This window comes from Mustela lutreola, chromosome 2 (assembly GCF_030435805.1).
Source record: "Mustela lutreola isolate mMusLut2 chromosome 2, mMusLut2.pri, whole genome shotgun sequence".
NCBI classification, from domain to species: Eukaryota; Metazoa; Chordata; class Mammalia; order Carnivora; family Mustelidae; genus Mustela; species Mustela lutreola.
Genome location: NC_081291.1, coordinates 48004567 through 48023046, shown reverse-complemented (window position 1 = coordinate 48023046; position 18480 = coordinate 48004567). Strand labels below are relative to the sequence as shown.

General features: G+C 39.0%; 1 long non-coding RNA gene across 1 annotated transcript in view; it reads right to left on the bottom strand.

Annotated features, from left to right (window-relative positions):
- Positions 1-5243: 5243 nt before the first annotated feature.
- Positions 5244-18480, bottom strand: part of LOC131824168 (uncharacterized) — a 245470-nt gene continuing 232233 nt past the window's right edge. Inside the window, exon 4 of the long non-coding RNA XR_009350773.1 lies at positions 5244-5385. This is a non-coding gene — a long non-coding RNA (uncharacterized LOC131824168). The remainder of the gene's footprint in view (positions 5386-18480) is intronic.

Sequence of the window (18480 nt, the reverse complement as noted above, 5' to 3'; positions counted from 1 at the left end):
CCATTTAACTGCTGAAAATGATATATAATATTTTATTATATAAATAATAATTAAATATTTATAATTTTACAATTATATATTTATCACATATATAATTTGATATATATATTTGATATAGTTTGATATAATCCATCCACTATGCTTTTCTTATGGCCAACCCAGAAGTCAATCTGATTGAGTTTTATAGGGAAACAAAAGTCATGGCTACCTTGAAGCCAATAACAACCTGAAAGAATCATAGTGCATGATTGCAGACTGTCTGGATGAAGGGTGACAACACTTACTGGCAAAGTCACATTGCTGACAGTTTTTTATATTGGTGCCATACTCCACTGCTCTCTCACATAAACTTGGTGCACCAGCAAAAAGAAAGACCACCACTGAAATACAGCCTACGAGTCAATCCAGAATTCTCTCCTGCCTTGGAAATGAAACTCCTAATACCTAACTCCAGGATTCAGCTGCTTAGAATGAAAGCACCTGCTAGAGGCTGCAGAGAATAAAGCAAACAAACAATTCCACTTAAATGTCTTAGACTCAGTCCTATAAGCCTGAAGCCTAAAAGTATAAAAAGAACCTACTTTGAAATTTCATCACTGAAGAATTACATATAAAAATACACCTTTCTACGGAAGCCCTTCAAGGCAGCGATAAAAGACCCAGAGAGAAAAAAAAGTTAAAATCTTTTACAAAAAAAAAAAATAACAAAACAAAACAAAACAAAAACCCCAACCTGGTAGCAAGTAACTTTAAATGTCAGGCAGAAAATACAAGATTAGGCCATTTGGAAGCTTGTAATTTATTTAACATCGAAATCTCAAAATCAATTTTATACTTTACCTCAAGTTAGAGAAGTTATCACAGCAGAGGGGCAAAATATTGGAAAACCTTCACTCTCTAAGTACTGTAATTTAGCTACAGAATACCTAACTAATGGCAGAAGAACAGCAAGGAGTAGTACAAAGAATTAAAGTAATAAAGGTATGGCAGACCAAAACCCCAGGAAATGCTTCAAGAGCTACCACTGAAAAAGCAGCCCCAGGGAGCAGGGGCCGAGAGAGAACTGGCATGGTATAAATGTCAAAACCACTTCCATGGGAGGCCCAGAAACATGACCATCTCCTAGGAATCGCTCTGGAGAAGAACAGTGTTAGCATCATCTTGAGAAGACAAAGCCAAGATCTCTTCTTTCCATTTTAGGAGGCACGCCTGAGGCTGTACCTTGAACCAAATGTTCCTCTGCTTTAACATAAGCCTTGGCCATGAGGGCAGGGGCTAGTGATTTGAGGACAGAACTCTAGAAAGGATTCTGATCCTTTTCCCCACCATGAACGTCCTCCAACTGTTATCCCCAAGAATTTAGTGATGGTCCTTTTTGAAGGAATATAGCCAGAAGACTTATTTATAGGTAGTATTTAAAGGTCTTAATATCTAGCTACCTAGATAAGATAGCTAGATATCCTAATATCTAGCTACCTCTCCATGCCTGAGAGCCCACCAGACTCCCAACCCTACAGCCATAGGCAACTACATGCACCGTGGTTGTTGGCCCCCACAACCAGCCTGGAGGTCCTTTTCCACTTCCTCCTCATAGTTAATCCTTGTTTTGTTAAGACTCATCTCTTAGATATGGTCCACCTTTCACGGCTTTAGGGCCATCTCCCCTGGATTCACCCAGCACCTACAGTTTTCTTCAGCTGTTTCTTCACAGTTATAAATCTTAACTTTTATCATCTCTAGACCATCATTCTCAAATTTTAACATTCCTCATGATCACCTAAAGGGCTTGTTACAATACAGATTGCTAAGCCCCGTTTCCACCTAACTGAATATGTGTTAAATGGGGCCTAAAAATATGCACTTCCAACAAGTTTCGGGTAATGTAGCTTGCCCAGAAGGCACTTTCAGAACCAGAGTTCTAGATTACTAATCTTTACAAGTGCTAAAGTCTGTATGCATTGAGTCACCAGAATATACCCAAATGTGTAGCACTTCGCAGCTTCTGCTGAATGAAAGTTAGATCAACAAAACCAAGAAGTACTAACATATATCACTTCACACGCTAAAGGAACTGAAGTAACACAAATACGGTTTTTCAAAAATGGTAGCCATCCAATGGGACTATTCCATAGGTAAATGAGAGCTGAAAGCCCTTTCTAACTGGAAAATTAACTCACTTTTTATGGTCAATACTTGTAAACATGAATGGATACAATGCACAGTAAGAAGTCAAGCAAAAAAAAAAAAAAAAAAACAAAACCAAAACAGAGAAATTCATTAATACCTAGACTTCTGACATAGTCACATTCTTTTTCCCAGAAAAGGAGTCAAAGTTTCAGTAATCAACCCAGAATAAGCTTGTCATTCTATTCACTAAGAGTCTTAACCTTGAATTCTCTTCGTCAGACCCTTGGTTTTCCTCATTCCTATTCACCAAGTCTGTGATCATTCTCTGGTTCCCTCTAACTCCCTGGGTGAGTACAGGTACTTGATATGCTCTCCAGTAACATCAGGCTGTCCCAAGATGACTCTACAATTTCATTGCACCATTTTTAGCACCACTGATACATGTTTTTAAAAATAGTTGTAAATCACACAGTATCATTCTTCTGCTAAGAACCATCCAAAGGCTTCTCATTTTACTCCATATAAAGCCAAAAATCACTACAATGGCTCCTGAGGTCTTACATCATCTTGCCCCAACCCTACCCACTGCTCTTCTGAACTCAGCTCCTCTCTCTTATTCAAACTCCCACTCCAGCCATGCTGGCCTCCTGGCTGCTCCCACTTTAGACAACTTGAACTTGCACTCCCCTCAGTTTGGAGACTGTTCTCAGATATCCATATGGCTTCCTTTCTCACCACCTTTAGTTCTTAACTCAAATGCTACCTTCTCAGTGAGGCCTTCCTTGACCCCATTCTTAATATTAAAACCCTCCCCACCCAATACTCTCTATTCTGCCTTACATGCTTAATATTTTTCTCCATGGTACTTGTCACCATCTACATATTACATATTTTATTTATTCATTTACTTATTATCTATCTCCTTCCACTATAATGTAAAATGCATGAGGACAGAGATTTTTAGCTGTTTTGTTCCCTGCTATGCCACTTATATCTAGAAAAGTTAGAAAAGATCTTGGCATATTGCAGGTGCTATGTTGGACACAGAATTTGCAGAACCAATATCAAGGGTAGATTTGCTGCACAAGCGTGGGGATGTGACTAGCTGAAGACCTCCAGTTGTCCGCTGCTTCAGGGTCTCCCTCTACTGCAGAGAGCTGCTTTGCCGAGGGTCACATGCATCCCACGGCCAGCCACCCACAGGCTCTGTCAGTTGGGCTCTGGCACAGCTCACTCTGACAGGTAACGTTCACTCCACACTCTTCCTCCTTCAGGTGCCTGGAATTTCTCAGGACCTATATCACTATTTGATGTCTCCCTCTGCCCATACCTGCATTCTCCTTTTGCCTTTTTCACAAATGATGATCTCTGATAAACATATGGTACCCTAACTTTGTCTCAAAATCTACTTCTAGACACCCCAAACCTGTAACAACACAATAAATACTTGTTCAGTGAGTGAAGATAAAAATGAATACGCCCCAGTCAGGAGTGGCCCAGTTCCTGCAGCGGGTATGTAGCTCAATTCCCAAGAACAGAGGCAGCTGAACCTCAGAAGTGATGGTTCAACAGATCCAAAGATTGAGGAGAAGTTAACTGGGTGAATATGGTGAAGCATTTTAGGCCATAAACCCAGGCCAAGAGGTCAGCCTAGAAGCAGCCTAAGTGTCTCCAGAACGAGCAAGGGGAAGTGTAACAGAAGAGGAAAAGGGAAGCCACGTTTTTTCATCTTCTCCCACAGAAGCCCTTCATGGCCAATCAGAAAAACCTTGATCTCCATGAAAACCATGGCCCACATTATTAGCAATATTGGTTCCTCATTCCTCTACAAAAAGTTGGGCCTTGTGGTAGGCAGAATTAATAGCTCTCCCCAAATGCCTATATCCTCCCATCCAAGTACTAACCAGGCCCGACCCTGCTTAGCTTCCGAGATCAGACGAGATCGGGCGCGTTCAGGGTGGTATGGCCGTAGACCCCAAATGCCTATATCCTAATCCCTGGAACCTGTGAATATGTTACCTAACATGGGAAAGGGATTTTGCAATGATGAGATTATTTTAGATCATCAGGTAGATGCAACATAAAGACAACAAAAGTAAGGTAGGAAAGTCAGAGCAAAAGTAGAAGATATTATACTTCTGATTTTGAAATGGAAGGAAGGGGTTCTATGTTATGGAAAGTAGGGGTCCTCTAGAAGCTGCAAAAGGCCAGAAAAATGGATTCTCCCTGAGACCCTCTACAAGGTACAGAGCCCTACTGGCACCTTACTTTTACCAGGATGGACATCCTCCCCGCAAGAGATGGAGCCAATGAAAATTTACGTACAAAAAAATACACATATACATGTGCATGCATTCCAGTAGCTGTGTTTCTCTTGTAAGGAAATAGCAGTTGAACATTTATATCCTTCTAATCATTGTGGTATGGACAACTGCCTTCATATATACATATTGACATTTCAAGAATACCAACTATGTGCTAGGATTATGCCTGACCCTTTAGGTGTATTCTTTCATTTATTTCACTTTATGCCCATCTTAGCACTATGGAATAAATATTACTCTCTTCACTTTACAAAGGAATTCATACACTCAGGTAGAGAGATCAGTTATGTCTAAAGCCAAGATTCACAGAGATTAGTCTATTCCTCCTCAAGTCCATCATTATTCCCCTAAGATATTCAGGGATTCCTCATTACAAGCCTCTTCCTCCCTCTAAGATTTACCTATTTCCACTGTGCCATCCATCTTCCCCCCAAACATAATACACTCTATTCCCACCACAATCAAATTCTTTCTCCTTTACCCATCTGGCTTCTTAATACCTAGCTTTCATACCAGCTGCCTCTTTCACATGGAAGTCTCCTCCTCCTCACCTCTGCCTGGTGTACTACTTACCCTTCAAGTGGTGGCACAGATACCAATTCCTCCAAGATAATAATAAATCACCTCTGGCTACTTGGCATTCAGTGTATTTCTGTTTAATGTTTCAGTCTCAAGTTGACTCATCATGGCTGAGCTCTAGTGGTTCTTAGAACAGCCACACCTCCAGGTCTGCCCTGAAAGTCACCCAGTCCCCAGCATAGTTCTCATGATGCACAGGAGACTCACCTGAGTCACGGAGAAGCCTGGAGTGCCCCAGGAATAGCTTGCTGTGAGTCTGGGCTGGGGCCCTGACTGAGGGTTCTCAGTCAGTCCTGTCTCAGAGGCTCTGAAAAGTTTTCAAGCTCGTTGTGTTCTCAGATCTGATTCTATTGTCCTGCAAATCAAACCAAGTAAAAACTCATATTTCTCCCTTAAAACAAAGAGAGCACAAGTCCTTAAAGAGATGAAGTACTCTTATTATGTAGTTTGATAGTATTCTTTTCTTCCCCAGTCATTTTACATGTAATATTTCATGAGCACCTGCTGAATAGACTCTGCCTTCCTTTCTCTGTCCCTGAGATGTAACTTCCATGCGGCTAAGGATTACTTTGATATTGTCTACAACTGTTTGCTCAGTATATACTACAAAGCCATAACAGAAACTTAATACTGATTATGGGATTGGGTAAGAGTGAAAATGCATCCGCTTGCAGTTGTTAGAAAAGAAAATGCATTATATCATATAAAGTGCATTGATCTTACAGAGCTCTCTACTGTTAACTAAAAGAAAAATGTTCACTTAGTGTTTCATGGTTTTGGATATTCTTTAATGATAATCCCAAAAGCCACCTCCAGGCATGTACCCTCACTATATTACATCACTAAGTGATCTCTGAATCCGTCACATTGATGTCAGCTGATGATGGAGACCTACTTGAGGTTTGAGGTTTTTTTATTCCCTGGAGCAGAGTAATAAAGAAGACCTTTTTCATTCCCATTCTCTTTTCACCAAAGTTAAGACCATAAGGAGTCTTTTCTACGCCATTTAGTTGCTACTCTATGATCTAAGGGGATAAGGAACAGAGTCATATAAATCATTCTGTGAAAGTAGAAGGGGGAGAAAAGCAACTCTCTCATGTACCAGGACACAAACAATCCAGCTGTTGTATCAGGATAAGCTGCAGTGTATCTGCTGACCAGTGCCATGTTCTTAAAGATTCAGAGCTGGGTTTCAGGGGTTGGCCTTCCTTAGCGATCTGCAGCAATGACTGATTAGTAGGGCAAGAACAGAGTAATGACAATGATGGTAGTAATGACGGTAACAGCTGTCAAGTAAGAGACCACTTCCTATGTGCCAGGTATTGGGCAAAGCCAGCATTGGATCTCCTACTCCTCACTAAATCTCAAAGAAGCAATGCCATTGTTATTTCCATTTCACAGGTGGGGAAGTTGAGCTCAGGAAAGATGGAGGGACTAACTCAAACCCAGGGATTTTAGATTCTACATCCTGTGCTCTCCACCACTATGGTAGTCCTTCCCAATGACTACAGATTCCCCATCCACTCAGAGTTTACTCCTTAGTGCATCACTTCTTGAGTAGAAGTCCTTGCTTCCTCTTAGAGGGGAAGGACTTACTTTATGCTGTTTTTAGTTGTAAATGTATCAATATGAGTGATTTTTGGCTATGACTTTAAAAAAGAATTAAGAAGCTTAAGGAATGATGTAAAAGAGTACTGAACAAGATTTGAAATGAGTTGAAACAGATTTTAGTAACAGTAAAGATCTGTCCTTAACAATCATGCAGAGAAATAGCCCTAAACTGGAATAACTAGTTTCTGCTTTTCTTTCTTTTTTTTTTTTTAAGGTTAACATGGTAATGTATAAAAAATACCAGATCTAATAGAATCATAAAATTTGGGCTTAAATTCTATCTCTCCCTACATCTTGCACAAACCGGGGAAGAAAAAAAAAAAATGAAAAGCATCTATCTCGGTGTACTAATATATACTAAAAATATGATTTAAAAAGCTGAAGACTCAATAAAAATGAATTGAATCTGACTTCACACTCAATCTAAGAAATTACATATTCCAAGGGAAATAATTCTGGCCTCTATTTGTTGCATAGAAGTTGTCATCTGAAGTTTTTTGTTTTATTTTGTCTTATTTTTATTTTCTAGAAGGTGTTGGCAGGTGCTTAATAGGTCATGGAAAAATTATGTTTTTGGTATGCAGCAATAAGACTAAGATACCCCCTTCCAGGCTGACTACTAAATGATGTTTGGTATTTTCAAAACATAACACCAATGCTTTATAATCAAATACCCATTAGTCCAGATTTAAATTTTAATTAGTAATTGACATCTTCAAAAGTCCTATCTTGTACCATTGTTTCTATAAATGTATCATAAGAACAAGCATGCTGTTAGAAAATGTTTAAGCTAATTTTAAGAATAATTTAACGTGGGCAGGTAATTAACTCCTCTTCATCCCCATGATAAACTAAATTTTTGCCAATAAAACATGTGGCATCTCATTTAAAAACATAGCTAGCCACATTAATGCATTTCCCTCCAAGTTATCTAAATCCTTCATTTGAAAAACCTTTTCAATGAAGAAAAATGTATTATGCATCTAATACATGCAAAAGATTCCTCTCCAGGCACACGGTGGTGGAGGGAGAACAGAACAATTCACAAGAAGTTTATTGGAATTACAAGACTCAGTGTTGCAAAACCCACTCTAACAGATCCAGAGTGCAAGTAAGTGAAAAGTTCCTTGTGGGATATGGCACCTTCAGTCAACACTGGGACCTGGGGCCAGAAGGAGACATGTTTATCTGGGCAGAGACTACTTATCTGTAAGAAAAGCTGAAAATGGCTCTTCATGCACCACTCCCAAACTAAAAACTCCCCAAAATAGTAATAACTACCATACAGCCGGATGGTCCAGTGAGACAACAGATGTCCATCCTGAATGTCAATCACCAATAAAGTCTGTGAGTGTTCTGCATGGGATTATTTTTTCACTTCAGAGGAACCCAATTAGCCACAGGTGAATTGACAAGTAAATAACTAAAAGGTCAGAAACCGATTTGGCTCCTCTGTGGCCACAACAGAGATTTTTCAATTCATCAGGCACATTTCAGGGAATCTGACTGACAGACTCAATTTGACAAACTGAATGTCACAAGTCACCTAGTTCATTGGTCTTTGTTATTATGTTTTAAAATTTATTTTGGGTTAACATTTTGTTGTGTCTCTAAGCCTAAGCTAAAAGAACTTATAATATCAAGAATATGGATAAAGAGTACAGTGTAATATTTAATGGGTATACCATAAAAGAATGTTGTTTTTCTATATGTAATATATTATAATTCATAAAAAGTATTAGTTACATCAGTAAAGGTCTCTGAGACATGCTTTCATAATATCTAGGCTACTTCCAAATGTCTTTTGCCTGTGATAAGCAGTGGTAGCTTCTCAGCTCTTCTCCTTTCCGGAAAACTATATTTCCCTTAAGGCACTAATTCATTCTGATTTTCCAGGTTGGCTCCAATATGATGTAATCTTATTCTTCTCCCTGAAGCCAGTTCATTAAGTTAAAAACTAAATGTCATTTTGTTGCCTTTGTTCTACTCTTTAAATAAACAAACTCATGAAATGGAAAATAAAAAGCTTTTGTCTGCCATGTGCCCCAAAATATGGTCATCTTACAAATACAAAGACATTACACACTGTAAAGCAGCCAATGCGTAAATGATGCTTGCAAACTGAGCTCTAGGATTTCATAACTACGTAGCCCACTGACCCAGATAAACAGCAGCCATTTGGATTCTGTTTTCTTCACCTTCTCTTCAAGGGGGGAAAATGCATGTGAATAAGAAAAATAATCAAAACCTTCACCAGAAACTACCTGAAAATGTAGACTTCAAAGATGAAGAAAGAATAAAGAGCAAGACAGCACCGTACTGGCACAAAAGCAGACACACAGAGCAATGGAACAGAATAGAGGGTCCAGATATGGACCTTCAACTATATGATAAATAATCTTCAACAAAGCAGGAAAAAAAAATCCAATGGAAAAAAAGACAGTCTCTTCAATAAATGGTGCTGGGAAAATTGAACAGCTATGTACAGAAGAATGAAACTCGACCATTCTCTTACACCACACACAAAGATAACTCAAAATGGTTGAGACCTCAACGTGAGGCAGGAATCTATCAAAATCCTAGAGGAGAACATAGGCAGTAACATTGGCCTTCAACATTGGTCACAACTTCTTTCAAGAAACATCTCCAAAGGCAAAGGAAACAAAAGCAAAAATGAACTTTTGGGACTTCATCAAGATCAAAAGCTTCTGCACAGCAAAGGAAACAGTCAACAAAACAAAGAGGCAACCCACGGAATGGAAGAAGATTTGCAAATTAACAGGTCAGGAAACAAGTGTTGGAGAGAATGTGGAGAAAGGGGGAACCCTCTTACACTGTTTGTGGGAATGCAAGTTGGCGCAGCCACTTTGGAAAACAGTGCGGAGATTTTTTTGAGGAATTAAATTAAATTAAATTTTGAGGAAAAAATTAAAAATACAGCTACCCTATAATCTGGTAATACCAGTACTGGGTATTTACCCCAAAGATACAGATGTAGTGAAAAGAAGGGCCATCTGTACCCCAATGTTCATAGCAGCAATGGCCACAATTGCCAAACCATGGAAAGAGCCCAGATGCCCTTCAACAGATGAATGGATAAAGAAGATGTGGTCCATATATACAATGGAATATTACACAGTCATGAGAAAGGAAGAATACCTAACTTTTGTATCAATGTGGACAGGACAGGAGGAGATTATGCTGAGTGAAATAAGTCAAGCAGAGAAAGTCAATGATCATATTGTTTCACTTACTTGTGGAACATAAAGAATAACATGGAGAACACTAGGAGAAGGAAAGAAAAAGTGAATTGGGGAAAATCAGAGGGGGAGACAAACTATGAGAGACTGTGGACTCTGAGAAACAAATTGAGGGTTTAAGAGGGGAAGGGGGTAGGGGATTGGGTGAGCCTGGATGTGGGTATTAAGGAGGGCACAGATTGTGTGGAGCACTAGGTGTGATGCATAAACAATGAATCTTGAACACTGAAAAAAAATAAAATTAAATTAAGATCTTAAAAAAAAAGGCAATAATAATATTTTTTAAATGAAAAAATAAATAAATAAATAAATAACACCAAAATAAAGAAGAGAGAGAGGAAGGTCTTATAATGACAGCTGAGAATGGAATTCCCTAAGAAATTATCCAGTTAAGTCAAGATTTGTGATTCAGTGTTATCAATACTAACCACTACTCCCTTGGGGACCTCAGAGATTTGCCAAGATACAGGTTGAGTGCTTTGTCAGCCCCCAAAATATGTACTTCCTTCCATCCTTGACAAACAATAGTCTTATTCAGAAAATGCTTCTCAATGAATCAAGCACTCTCCTCAAAGAACATACCCTTGGCAATAAGTAAGAAAGAATGTGTCTTTATTAAATATTTGCTTAAATAGTTTACAAGGTTCATTTAATGATTGCAAATCATGGGACAGGGCCAGCCTCAAATCAAAAGACATACATATCCACAAATACATTTCTTGGGGCGGGGGGAAACTGCCACCAAGACCCAGGTGTATGGGACCAATATATCTTATTGAGTAATTTGAAAGACATGGCAAGATAGTCAGGGAAAGCAACAATCAAATAAATTCATCAGGGTGGGCTATTTAATAAGATATAAGTGCCTCTTTTACTCCATAGTAAGTGGAGTGGGCTCTCCTTTGGAGCCCAGACTCCCAAGTTTAAAAATTGGGACATATCTCTATCTGGGTATCTTTATTCACTATAGTCAGAAAAAGGTACCTTGATGAGGAACACTGAAGACAGCTAAAGAAGAAAAATGTCACTGAGCATTACAATAAACTTCTAGGGAGGGCCTACCAACCCAATTCTATCAACTCACCTGGTGACCTAGCAGTGGTGTAGCTCATAAATGCAGGAATATTTGTTCTTCATTCACTGCATCATAAAATAGAAAGGCTACACTTTCATTAAGGACACCCTCAACCACAGAACCCACCTTCATCAAAACTCAGATACATATTAAATGGCAGGGACCCTTTGCCATCTCTGAACTGCCACAGTTTTAATTAGCTTACTTAGAAATCGCTGGGGTGAGGGGTGCTGAGAAAAGAAAGAAAAAGTAAAAGAAAATAACCCAGTACAGATTCATATGAAAACTCAGCAACACTCAGTAAATACTTACTTTGAAAATGAAGTAAATTAGAAAATAAAACACTGGAGAGATTGAAAGACTGCAAGTCATTGAGAATGTTGAAAGTCATACAAAGGATTTTATTCTTTATCTTAAATCTATGAGAAACTGTGGAAGGATTTACAGCACAGTGGTAACATGATCCATTTTGCCAATGTCAAAGATGACTGTAGTTGAATGAAAACAATGCATTAGAGTCACAAGCTCATATGTGCGATATCATCCATCCTCCATTTTGAAGCTCAAATCAAAAAACGAGTCATGTACGTTTTTCTTACTTCCTTGACTGGAAGTTCCCTGAGGGCCAAGAACTCAAGTCTTCACAATTTTTTTAACCTCCTCAATGACTACCTAAATGAATGCAACTTAATTAATTAACATATGTGCTGTTCACCTGTAAAAATTCTCAAAAAAGGATGAGAAGGGGGGGAATTGCTTTCTCATATTGGAACAAGACCCACCATACATGTATTCAGATTGCCAAGCCTCATCTTTATGAAACAATTTTCATGTTGAGATCCAAATCAGTGCCCATGTCTGGACTTTTTGCTCTCTTTGCAAACATCGACCTTGATGATAATCCTACTTGTGGTCTTTTCTTCTCTCCTCCTGACATAGGAAATCCTTCTTGCCACTACCTCATTAGTTCTGTGCATAGACAAAGATTCTTTCATGACCAAACTCTATGCAGGATCCTCTGAGCCTAATCAGACCCCATCCTTGGGCAGGCATATCCCTTAAGAGCCAGGTTTTAGCAAGAATCCTAAAATGGTTTTGCCAGAATTCCCCTGCTCAATCTCTGATCACCTGGATACCTAATCACATTCCTCGTCCCCCCCACCACCCATCTGACAATGTCTGATCACCCTTCCTGCCCTTAACAAGAATCCCATAAGGTCACTTTAGCCAGAATCCCCTCTCTAATTGTTTGCTTTTAGTAATTTTCCATCCACTGATATCCCTCCTCCCACAACCATGCTCCTTGGCTATAAATTTCCACTTTTCCTTGTTGTATATGCAGTTGAGCCCAATCTCTCTTCCCTACTACTAAGCCCCCCTGCACGGTAGCTGATCCCCTACAGCTACCATGGCAGTCCCCCTGAATGAAATCTACCTTATCATTCTTTAACAAGGGTCTCAAGTATTTTTTTTCATTAACAATACTCTAGAAGGTCTGTGATATTTTCAAAGAGCCAAGTCAAAACTTTCTCTTTTAAGACCAAAAAAAAAAAAAAAAAAAGGTTTACATTTTCTGATGGGAAAATCAGTTTGGGAGGTGGACATTTGGATACATTGTATTATTAGGATGTATGTAACTGAAATCTTCAATTAAGATATTCTGGGCTCAAGATACACTCAGCCCAATATGCTGTATCATCGTTAGCACATTACTCTCTATTCAATAAGAGTCTCATGTAATAAGCAGCCAGTAAGTACTTGTTGACAGTAAGAAATCTGGGAGCTACAAAGCCTTTTAGCTATCACTGAATGCCTATTTTATTTTCATGTGTAGGGAAGAGAATCGACCCTTCTCAGACATATTCCCAATAAGATTTAAAAAATAAATAAAAGGGTTTCTGGTTTAGTGCAAGGTAACTGAAATTTTCTGTTAACAAAAACATCTTATTTAATATTAAAATTTTTGTTTTTTTTTTTTCCTATCAGTAAACAAAGCATATTTTCCTATCAGGTGAAAATTCTTTGAAATACATTTTAAAACATACTATATACATAAAAATAAAGCAGAAAGTTAAAAATAAGTGAAATTATAAGGAAATAAAAATGGAAGAAAAACCAAACTTGGATAAGAGAGACATCATCATGAATTCAAATATCTATCAAACGAAAGGCATGTTAAAAACAGGGCAGCTGGTGGGGAGGAGTCAAGATGGCGGAGAAGTAGCAGGCTGAGACTACTTCAGCTAGCAGGAGATCAGCTAGATAGCTTATCTAAAGATTGCAAACTCCTACAAATCCATCAGCAGATAGAAGAGAAGAAGAACAGTAATTCTGGAAACAGAAAAACAACCACTTTCTGAAAGGTAGGACTGGCAGAGACATGAATCCAAAGCGACGGGAAGATAGACCCCGGGAAGAGGGGCTGGACCTGGCAAGCGGCGGCGCAATGGAGCACAAAATCAGGACTTTTAAAAGTCTGTTCCACTGAGGGACATCGCTCCAGAGGCTAAACCGGGGCGAAACCCACGCGGGGTCAGCGTGGCCTCAGGTCCCACAGGGTCACAGAAGGATCGGGGGTGTCTGAGTGTCGCAGAGCTTGCAGGTATTGGAACAGGGAAGCCGGCTACAGAGACAGAGCCGAAGGTAAGCTCACAGCACAGGGTTACCGTGAACCAGCCACAAGCTCAGTGAGCTCAGACCGCAGCCGGAGGTCAGGCAAACGGGAGTAACAGGGCACTGTTCTCTGAGGACGCACTGAGGAGTGGGACCGCGGGCTCTCGGCTCCTCCGGGCCAGAGACCAGGAGGCCGCCATTTGTATTCCTGTCCTTTGGAACTCTACCGAAAGTGCTCAGGGAACAAAACCTTCTGAAAGCAAACCCAAGCCGATTACTCAGCTCGGCCCCTGGTAAGGGCGGTGCAATTCCGCCTGGGGCAAAGACACTTGAGAATCACTACACCAGGCCCCTCCGCCAGAAGATCAACAAGAAATCCAGCCAAGACCAAGTTTACCTACCAAGCAGTGCGGTTTCAATACCAAGGGGAACAGCAGAATTCCAGAGGAGGAGAAAGCAAAGCACGGAACTCTTGGTTTTCTCCCTGTGATTTTTTTTAGTCTTGCAGTTAATTAAATTTTTTTCTTTTTCATTTTTTTTTTCTCGCTGTTGGGTAAAATATTTTTTTTAACTTTTACCCTTTTCTTTTTTAACATTTTTTAACTAGTATATCTTATATATATATTTTTCTCTTTTTTATATTTTTCTAAATTTGTTATCTTTTTTTAATTCTTTTCTTTTCTTTTTTTTTCTTTCTTCCTTTTTGAACCTCTTTTTATCCCCTTTCTCCCTCCCCCCCCACGATTTGGGATCTTCTGATTTGGTTAAAGCATATTTTCCTGGGGTTGTTGCCACCCTTTTAGTATTTTACTTGATCCTTCATATACTCTTATCTGACAAAATGACAAGGCAGAAAAATTCACCACAAAAAAAAAAGAACAAGAGGAAGTACCGAAGGCCAGTGACATAATCAATACAGACATTAGTAATATGTCAGATCTAGAGTTCAGAATGACAATTCTCAAGGTTCTAGCTGGGCTTGAATAAAGGCATGTAAGATATTAGAGAAATCGTCTCGGGAGATATAAAAGATATAAAAGATTTCTATTTCTAGAGAAATAAAAGAACTAAAATCTAACCAAGTTGAAATCAAAAAAGCTATTAATGAGGTGCAATCAAAAATGGAGGCTCTCACTGCTAGGATAAATGAGGCAGAAAAAAGAATTAGTGATATAGAAGACCAAATGACAGAGAATAAAGAAGCTGAGCAAAAGAGGGACAAACAGCTACTGGACCACGAGGAGAGAATTCGAGAGATAAGTGACACCATAAGACGAAACAACATTAGAATAATTGGGATTCCAGAACAAGAAGAAAGAGAGAGGGGAGCAGAAGGTATACTGGAGAGAATTATTGGGGAGAATTTCCCCAATATGGCAAAGGGAACGAGCATCAAAATTCAGGAGGTTCAGAGAATGCCCCTCAAAATCAATAAGAATAGGCCAACACCCCGTCACCTAATAGAAAAATTTACAAGTCTCAGTGACAAAGACAAAATCCTGAAAGCAGCCCGGGAAAAGAAGTCTGTAACATACAATGGTAAAAATATTAGATTGGCAGCTGACTTATCCACAGAGACCTGGCAGGCCAGAAAGAGCTGGCATGATATTTTCAGAGCACTAAACGAGAAAAACATGCAGCCAAGAATACTATATCCAGCTAGGCTATCATTGAAAATAGAAGGAGAGATTAAAAGCTTCCAGGACAAACAAAAACTGAAAGAATTTGCAAACACCAAACCAGCTCTACAGGAAATATTGAAAGGGTCCTCTAAGCAAAGAGAGAGCCTACAAGTGGTAGATCAGAAAGGAACAGAGACCATATACAAAAACAGTCACCTTACAGGCAATACAATGGCACTAAATTCATATCTCTCAATAGTTACCCTGAATGTTAATGGGCTAAATGCCCCAATCAAAAGACACAGGGTATCAGAATGGATAAAAAAAACAAAACCCATCTATATGTTGCCTCCAAGAAACTCATTTTAAGCCCAAAGACACCTCCAGATTTAAAGTGAGGGGGTGGAAAAGAATTTACCATGCTAATGGACATCAGAAGAAAGCAGGAGTGGCAATCCTTATATCAGATCAATTAGATTTTAAGCCAAAGACTATAATAAGAGATGAGGAAGGACACTATATCATACTCAAAGGGTCTGTCCAACAAGAAGATCTAACAATTTTAAATATCTATGCCCCCAACGTGGGAGCAGCCAACTATATAAACCAATTAATAACAAAATCAAAGAAACACATCAACAATAATACAATAATACTAGGGGACTTTAACACTCCCCTCACTGAAATGGACAGATCATCCAAGCAAAAGATCAGCAAGAAAATAAAGGCCTTAAACAAAACACTGGACCAGATGGACATCACAGATATATTCAGAACATTTCATCCCAAAGCAACAGAATACACATTCTTCTCTAGTGCACATGGAACATTCTCCAGAATAGATCACATCCTCGGTCCTAAATCAGGACTCAACCGGTATCAAAAGATTGGGATCATTCCCTGCATATTTTCAGACCACAATGTTCTGAAGCTAGAACTCAACCACAAGAGGAAGTTTGGAAAGAACCCAAATACATGGAGATTAAACAGTATCCTTCTAAAGAATGAATGGATCAACTGGGAAATTAAAGAAGAATTGAAAAAAATCATGGAAACAAATGATAATGAAAATACAATGGTTCAAAATCTGTGGGAAACAACAAAGGCAATCCTGAGAGGAAAATATATAGCGGTACAAGCCTTTCTCAAGAAACAAGAAAGGTCTCAGGTACACAACCTAACCCTACACCTAAAGGAGCTGGAGAAAGAACAAGAAAGAAACCCTAAGCCCAGCAGGAGAAGAGAAATCATAAAGATCAGAGCAGAAATCAATGAAATAGAAACTGAAAAAAACAATAGAACAAATTAACGAAACTAGGAGCTGGTTCTTTGAAAGAATTAATAAAATTGATAAACCCCTGGCCTGACTTATCAAAAAGAAAAGAGAAAAGACCCAAATAAATAAAATCATGAATGAAAGAGGAGAGATCACAACTAACACCAAAGAAATACAAACTATTATAAGAACATACTATGAGCCACTCTATGCCAACAAATTTGACAATCTGGAAGAAATGGATACATTCCTAGAAACATATAAACTACCACAGCTGAACCAGGAAGAAAAGGAAAGCCTGAACAGACCCATAACCAGTAAGGAGATTGAAACAGTCATTAAAAATCTCCCAACAAACAAAAGCCCAGGGCCAGATGGCTTCCCGGGGGAATTCTACCAAACATTTAAAGAAGAACTAATTCCTATTCTCCTGAAACTGTTCCAAAAAATAGAAATGGAAGGGAAACTTCCAAACTCATTTTATGAGGCCAGCATCACCTTGATCTCAAAACCAGACAGGATCCCATCAAAAAAGAGAGCTATAGACCAATATCCTTGATGAACACAGATGCGAAAATTCTCACCAAAATACTAGCCAATAGGATTCAACAGTACATTAAAAGGATTATTCACCACGACCAAGTGGGATTTATTCCAGGGCTGCAAGGTTGGTTCAACATCCGCAAATCAGTCAATGTGATACAACACATCAATAAAAGAAAGAACAAGAACCATATGATACTATCAATAGATGCTGAAAAAGCATTTGACAAAGTACAGCATCCCTTCCTGATCAAAACTCTTCAAGGTGTAGGGATAGAGGGCACATACCTCAATATCATCAAAGCCATCTATGAAAAACCCACCGCAAATATCATTCTCAATGGAGAAAAACTGAAAGCTTCTCCGCTAAGGTCAGGAACACGGCAGATATGTCCATTATCACCACTGCTATTCAACATAATACTAGAGGTCCTAGCCTCAGCAATCAGACAACAAAAGGAAATTGAAGGCATCCAAATCGGCAAAGAAGAAGTCAAATGATCACTCTTCGCAGATGATATGATACTATATGTGGAAAACCCAAAAGACTCCACTCCAAAACTGCTAGAACTTATACAGGAATTCAGTAAAGTGTCAGGATATAAAATCAATGCACAGAAATCAGTTGCATTTCTTTACACCAACAGCAAGACAGAAGAAAGAGAAATTAAGGAGTCAATCCCATTTACAATTGCACCCCAAACCATAAGATACCTAGGAATAAACCTAACCAAAGAGGCACACAATCTATACTCAGAAAACTATAAAGTACTCATGAAAGAAATTGAGGAAGACACAAAGAAATGGAAAAATGTTCCACGCTCCTGGATTGGAAGAATAAATATTGTGAAAATGTCTATACTACGTAAAGCAATCTACACATTTAATGCAATTCCTATCAAAGTACCATCCATCTTTTTCAAAGAAATGGAACAAATAATTCTAAAATTTATATGGAACCAGAAAAGACCTCGAATAGCCAAAGGGATATTGAGAAAGAAAGCCAACGTTGGTGGCATCACAATTCCGGACTTCAAGCTCTATTACAAAGCTGTCATCATCAAGACAGCATGGTACTGGCACAAAAACAGACACATAGATCAATGGAACAGAATAGAGAGCCCAGAAATAGACCCTCAACTCTATGGTCAACTCATCTTCAACAAAGCAGGAAAGAATGTCCAATGGAAAAAAGACAGCCTCTTCAATAAATGGTGTTGGGAAAATTGGACAGCCACATGCAGAAAAATGAAATTGGACCATTTCCTTACACCACACACGAAAATAGACTCAAAATGGATGAAGGACCTCAATGTGCAAAAGGAATCCATCAAAATCCTTGAGGAGAACACAGGCAGCAGCCTCTTCGACCTCAGCCGCAGCAACATCTTCCTAGGCAAGTGAAGCAAGGGCAGAAATGAACTATTGGGATTTCATCAAGATCAAAAGC